We start from the raw sequence: 6,912 nt of genomic DNA on the forward strand, positions 1-6,912 counted from the left end.
TGGAGGCAATATTCTTTACAGCTGTTTTTCCTGGTCCACTACTCCACACACGTACACATAAACAAACCCAAAACTATTTTAGAATTTCAAATCATCATTCCTCCTCTAGGGGGTGGGGAACCAACCAAATTTAATGAGGTATTTTCAGCAGATATTCAAATAGAATTGCTACATGCCATCTTCTGCACAAATGTTTTGATACATAAAATTTTTTCACTCCAGTGCATTGTTGCTACCTCCAGTAAAATGGTTGTGGGAGCTGTAGGAAATTATAAGTGCACAAAATTAAATTCACAGGAATAGAATTCCCTCTAGTTTTTCAATCACATTTTCCAAATATTGAGTTGCCTATTCTGTATGAGCTGGAAACACAGGGGGAATCAAAGAAAGATTTGTTTGTTGCTATTAATAAGTCCATGAAGGAGTACACCCCCTGGAAGTTTAAAAAGTAAGCGTTTATCAAGTCTGCTGGCATTGCTACCCTCCTGTGCTGAGCTGAATAGGTATGGCCCCCGTAGACTCCTGTGTTTAATTTTTGACCCTTGGGGAATGGTGCTATCAGGATTTGTGGCTTTGTTGCAGTCAGTGTGGCCTTGTTGGAGGAAGTGTGTCACTGTGAGGGCCGGGCTTGAGGTCTCCTAAACTCAAATTCAACTGTGGAAGAGAGTCCTCTTCTGCTTCCTGCAGGTTAAGATATAGAACTTTCAGCTCTTCTGGTATGATATCTGCCTGAGTGGCACCATGGTTCCTGCCATAGTAATGGGCCAAACCTGTGAAACCGCAAGCCAGCCACAATTGGTCATTGTGTGTTTTCACAGCAATAGAACCCTAAGACACCTCCCAACATTCACAGGGCAGTCATGATGGAGAAGAGCCTCGGTTTCAACTAAGGTACAACATTATCTATCTGTTTAAAATATCCATAAAGAATATCTACCTCTGTGCTTTCTTCTGCTGGTTTTTATGATTTTAGCTCCTATGCATAGTCCATCAAACTGTTTGCGTTATCTTTGTGTTTAGAATGCAAGGTAGCATCATTCCTTTACATTAGGGGACCCAGTTCTCACAACACTGTTTCTTAGTTGGAACACTTTTCCCCACTGGAGACCTTGGAGTCTTTTTGGAAAATCAACTGGCAGTAGATTGGTTTTACACTATCACCTTTGCACTGGGATTGGACAGCACTACCAGCCCCCACCCGGCTTCACTTCTCCATGAAGTGAGAGCACTACCAGCTCCCTCCCAGCTTTCCTTGAATCCACAGAAGAAACACACACACACACACCCACACACACACTGTTCCTTCTCAACTTGCCTTAGGACACAATTGTTGGGCATTACTATCTCCCACCTGGAAAAGCAATTGGGGAACAGGACCTTAGACAGAGCCATTAGATAAGTAACTGAGGCCTTGATTTCTTGAAGGTCCAGGCAGGGGACAGTAGGAGCACTATCTTAACAGATAATATTTGTTTAGACTGCTTTATTTGCTTTGACTTGTTTTAATTATCAAAATGGGTGTGATTTTGAGTTTGGTGTTTATATTGGGGTTCCTCTGGGAAAGAGGCCACACTTAAGGTTTTTCCGGTTACTGGACCAAGGACATGCTATTTTGGGAGAAAGGCTCTGCATTTATGTTGACAGGAAAGGAGAATAGGCTCTGGACCTCTTCCAGACTGATATGGATCAGATATGACAGAGGGAGACCCCTGAAGAACTAGATAAATTCAAGAGAATCAAATAAGGAACAAGAATATCATCTTTGACTAATCGGTGCACCATGAATAATCCATGCAGATATCTTGATGTACAGCTTTGGCGAGATTCATCCTTAGACATGCTGAACTGACCTGCTTGGACTCCCTGTGTCATGTCTTCCAGGTCATCTTACCTCATTAAACCTTTCAAATGAATCCAGCCAGAACTTCAGTCAAGCCCTGAACCTTATAAGCATATGAGCCTGGATAACAAATGTTAAAGTTGGCTTTCTTAAAGCCTAACCACATTTTCTAATATTCCACTCTTCCCCTCCCCTTTTTTTTTTTTTTTAAAGATTTATTTATTATATGTAAGTACACTGTAGCTGTCTTCAGACACTCCAGAAGAGGGCGCCAGATCTCGTTGCGGATGGTTGTGAGCCACCATGTGGTTGCTGGGATTTGAACTCTGGACCTTCGGAAGAGCAGTCGGGTGCTCTTACCCACTGAGCCATCTCACCAGCCCCCTTCCCCTCCCCTTTAAAGAATGTTTTTATTGCCACTATTCAGCCAGAAAAAGTTATGGAGAATCGTCAGCCCAATTCCCAGGTTTTTTTTTTTTTCGGGGGGGGGGCTGTTAATGTTTATTTTACAAATTATAGAAAAGTTACCATTTTAAGGGCTAATTTAGGAATGGTCATAATTTTGAACAGGGAGGAAATAGGTGAAAAATGATTGTATAGCCATAATCTTAATGGAAAAATCTTTATATTGATGCAAAGTTGAAGTTATAAATTTGTACATTAGTACAGAATTTATTTTGATAAGGACTTAAGATTTTTATTGGTAGGAATTTCTTATATTGATACAAAATTTGTAATTAATATTGTTATTCTTTGATATGCATTGTGCCTAGGCAACTCATTTAAGAATAATACAAGGTTCAGAATCAGTCAAGGGTAGAATCACTGCTATTACAAACTGTTTTCAGATGATTGAGCAATGCAAGTTAAGGGTCAGATAGCAAACTCATGGTTACGTTGGATTCTGATTTAATTATAAAAGGTTGTTTTTGAGATATTTCAATTAGAAATGATTTTGAGTAGTTAAGGTTTAACAGTTTATAGATAGATAGATAGATAGATAGATAGATAGATAGATAGATAGATAGATAGATAGATAGATAGATAGCACTCTCTTCTTGGTTCAAACATATTGAACATCTTCACCTCATGGCGAGGTTGCTTGTCATGGCAAAGGCAGCCACTGGGTAGAAATTGCCTACTTCACCTGCAGACAAATAATTTCCAGGAAAAGGACACATTATGCAGAACAATTTACTGTTGGCTTTGTCAAGACAGGGTAAACAGTCCTTAATAATTCTGCCTTGCAATAATTCTGTCTGTCAGATGATCCAGGGCCAGAAGGCCACAGACTGATGATCTGAGGTTTTGAGTAATTAGCTGTCTCTATAGTTTTTGAGAAGCTATGTATGGTGCTACCCAAAAACCCAGGTAATGTTTTTCTCAGATTTCTGACAGGGTTGATGACTAGTTTTGGTGTCATACCCAAACTCAAGTTGTTTAACATTGAGAGAGAGGGAGAGAGGGTTTATAGAGTGAAAGACATGGTTTTCAGGTGGCGTTACAGGCTAAAACCTAAACATAATCTAGAGTTACAGTCATAATTCTCACAGAAATGATGGTAGAGTACTTTATCTAATTGACATATATGGTGGATTGGATGTCATTTGTATATCATACTGTGTAATTTACATGGTTGTTATGATTTTGTTCAATTTATGTCTGGGAGAAAAGTTTGTTGTTGTTGTTGTTGGACAGAAAAAGTGAGGTGAAGGGGGCCGTTCTGATGCTAAGGTCCTGTTCCCCAATTGGTTCTTGAGCTATCAGTAAAGAAAGCCAGGGACCAATTGCTGGGTGGAAGGTACAGGCGGGACTTCCAGGTCCCAGAAGGAAAAGGCAGATGCAAGAAAGGAGAAGGGGAGTTTTTGCCATGCTTTGGAGGGAGAAGAAGCCAGCAGCCACGTGAGGTCTCAGGAGGAGCTGGGGTCTGAGCCCACTACTGCAGGCAGGTGGTCAGGGATATTTGGCAGGGGCTAGGTGGATCTAGCCACTGAAGCTTAGGCCAGGTGGGAGGAGCAGAGATAACACTATTATTGAGGGCATTCTTTTCCAGGCAGAAGATAGTGATGCCCAGCAATTGTGTCCTAAGGCAAGTTGAGAAGGAACAGTGAGTGTGTGTTTTATCTGTGGATTCAAGGGAAGCTGGGAGGAGGCTACATCCTTTGACATCAGTGCCACACTGTTTAGATTATGATAACTTTGTTGCCTGATGTGGGTGCTCCGCTCAGAACTTGGATGCTCTATCAGAGTAGTATGTGCTCTTTAGGGCTGAGCTCTCTCCTCTAATTTTTAAAAAGAAGAGTATACAATGAAGTGTGTGTGTGTGTGTGTGTGTTCATGTTAGTGTGTACTGGAAGTAACATGACCTGAAAAAACCATAAAATTGGGAGCATTCATAAAGTAACCAGCACTTTAAAATTCCCTTTGTCATGATGTCAAAATGTATGTATAACAAAGCTTATAGGAGGCCAATGTCTACCTGCTTGCTCCAGACTCTTCAAGATTTTTTTGTTTTTCCTCTCACTTCTCTCTCATTCTCTCTCTCATTCAGTCTCTCTCTCTCTTCCCGTGTGTGTGTGTGTGTGTGTGTGTGTGTGTGTGTGTGTGTGTGTGTGTATTCATAATGTGCAGGTACTTTGTTCATGCATGTGGAAGCCAAAGGACAGCCTGGGGTGTTATGCATCAGGAGTCATCCACCATATTTTCCCAGCAAGATCTCTCACCAGCCTGGAGCTTCACTGAGAATGCTGGACTAGTTCTCCAGCAAACTCAGGAATCTTCCCTCTGTCTGCCTGCTGAGCTGGGAATCACAAGTGTGTGCTACCAGGTCCAGCTTTTTCTGTAGATTCTGGGGATCCAACTCGGGTCTTCAAGCTTGCAATGTGTGCATTTTACCAAAGAGCCATCACCGCAGGCCCCTTCAGTACTTTGTCTAAACAACATACTAGGGAATTCATCTGGTATCTCTGAGCACCAAATTGTGACATCTGGGCATTGCCGTTAGGAAACTCCTGGAGAGATGGTAGTGTCTCTAAAGAAGGCTTTTAGCACTCCTGTTTAGTTCGAATGGTTCCCATTTCTTCAGAGGTAATTTCATGGGAAACTATTTGATTATTTTTTAAAAGTTAGTGCCAGTTGGATTAATTCAGCCCATTGGCAACAGTGGAAGGCTTTGGTGGAGACACTTAGATCTCATGTGTGGTTAATGGCTTATGTTTGTTTCATGATTCCTCTTTGCTGGTACACTTTCAGTGCTTTACTTAGTCCATCTCATTTCTCCTCACAACCCAAGAGAAAACAGAAACAGAGGCAAAATGCTTGGCTTAAGACCCACAGCATATCTGGGATTCAGATCTAGGTATAACAAGTTCAAAACCAGCACAGAGCGTATGAGTTCATCCACACACTGGGGCATAAGAACACGCTGCTGCAGGTTCTCATTGCATTTTTATGTCTGTGTGTTCATTCACTCCAGCATGAAAGTAAAGACTCATCATCTTAGGGTGTTTTTCTTGGGTGCCATTCCACCTGGGTTTTGAGTAAGGCTCTCTCATTGACCTAGAGCTCGCCCATCAGGTGAGACTGGCCATCTAATGAGTTCAAGAAATCCTCCTGCCTCTCACTTCCCAGTGCTGGGATTATAAACTTGCACCACCAAGCCCACCATTTGTACACAGTTTCTGGAGATGGAATTCAATAGTCATGATTTTGAAGAAAGCATTTATCAGTCTAGCTATCTCCCCAAGCCTTGCATATTTTAGTGTTTTAGGTATGTGTTATTCTGCCCAGTATGTCATCAAGGTTTGTTCATGTTGTCACATTTTGTAGGACTTGCTTTTTGTCCAGAAGGGTGAGTAATGGCCCCCATTCCTATGTGCCAGACACTGCATGGTCCTAACAGAGGTATAGAACACAGGCCCATTACTATAGGAGTGCAATGTGCTGGCTGTAGAGGGGTAGAGCAAGTGCAGCATGGGGATTTGTGGGTATGGAGCTTCTGTGTTTTCAAGAAGAATAATTCTTAGATCATGCCTCCAGGAAAGAAGATGCACTGCACAATTACAATGTTGTTAAAAGGGTAGATCTCCTGTTAAATGCTCACACAAAAACGCTAAATAACTGAGAAAAAAGTTAAGCCATCAATGTGTCCTTTGGGAAAAAAAACTTCGTTAATTATACTTTGTTTTAAGTAAATTTACATTTGGGTTTTCACAAGTTTTTAAATCACAAGTCATTCAAACCTTGCCTTCAAGTTCAGCAAATATACTTGGGCCTGCTAATAGCTTATTTCCTACTGGAATCTTTGCATAAACAATTAGCTTTGACAGTAGGGTAATAAAGAAATTCCTGACTTCACCAGGAGATATTCTCTCCTGAAATGTCAGTCTGGGTTCGTCAACATCAACAATTAAACAGGACACTCCTACTGTTCAATTGGCAGGATCATTCCATATCTAATCAACAAATATCAAACATCTATAGGTTAAGCACTGGTCTAGGAAAGGATAACAATTGCTCAGATTCACTGGGGACATGAATGAGGCAGATATTTTTCTATCATAAAGAAGATTTCTTAGTAGGGAATGAACCAACATGTAGATATGTACACATAAATGCATGTGTATACAAATATATATATTTCATGGACATGTACCAAAACACTCCATATACCACTGAGAAATTCTATAAAAGAAATTAATTTGGGGCAAAGCAGGTGAAGAGGGATGGGAATTTAAGTCTTACAGAATATACACATCAGGGAGGACTAGCTGGTGAGGTAATGTATGGCATGCATGGATACAATGCAAATAATAGGACACCCCTAAGGTCCCCACAGGACTCTCGGTGGGATCTTAGGACCTATGGTGAGTGGAACACAACGTCTGCCAGGAGGCAGGTTCGAACACCAGATATCTGGGCACCTTCCCTGCAAGAGGAGAGCTTGCCTGCAGAGAGCACTCTGACCACTGAAACTCAGGAGAGAGCTAGTCACACCAGGAATGCTGATAGAGGCTAACATAATCACCTGAGGAACAAGCTCTAACCAGAGACAACTATAACAACTAACTCCA

The sequence above is a fragment of the Mus caroli genome, chromosome 8, assembly GCF_900094665.2.
Source record: "Mus caroli chromosome 8, CAROLI_EIJ_v1.1, whole genome shotgun sequence".
In the NCBI taxonomy this organism is placed as follows: Eukaryota; Metazoa; Chordata; class Mammalia; order Rodentia; family Muridae; genus Mus; species Mus caroli.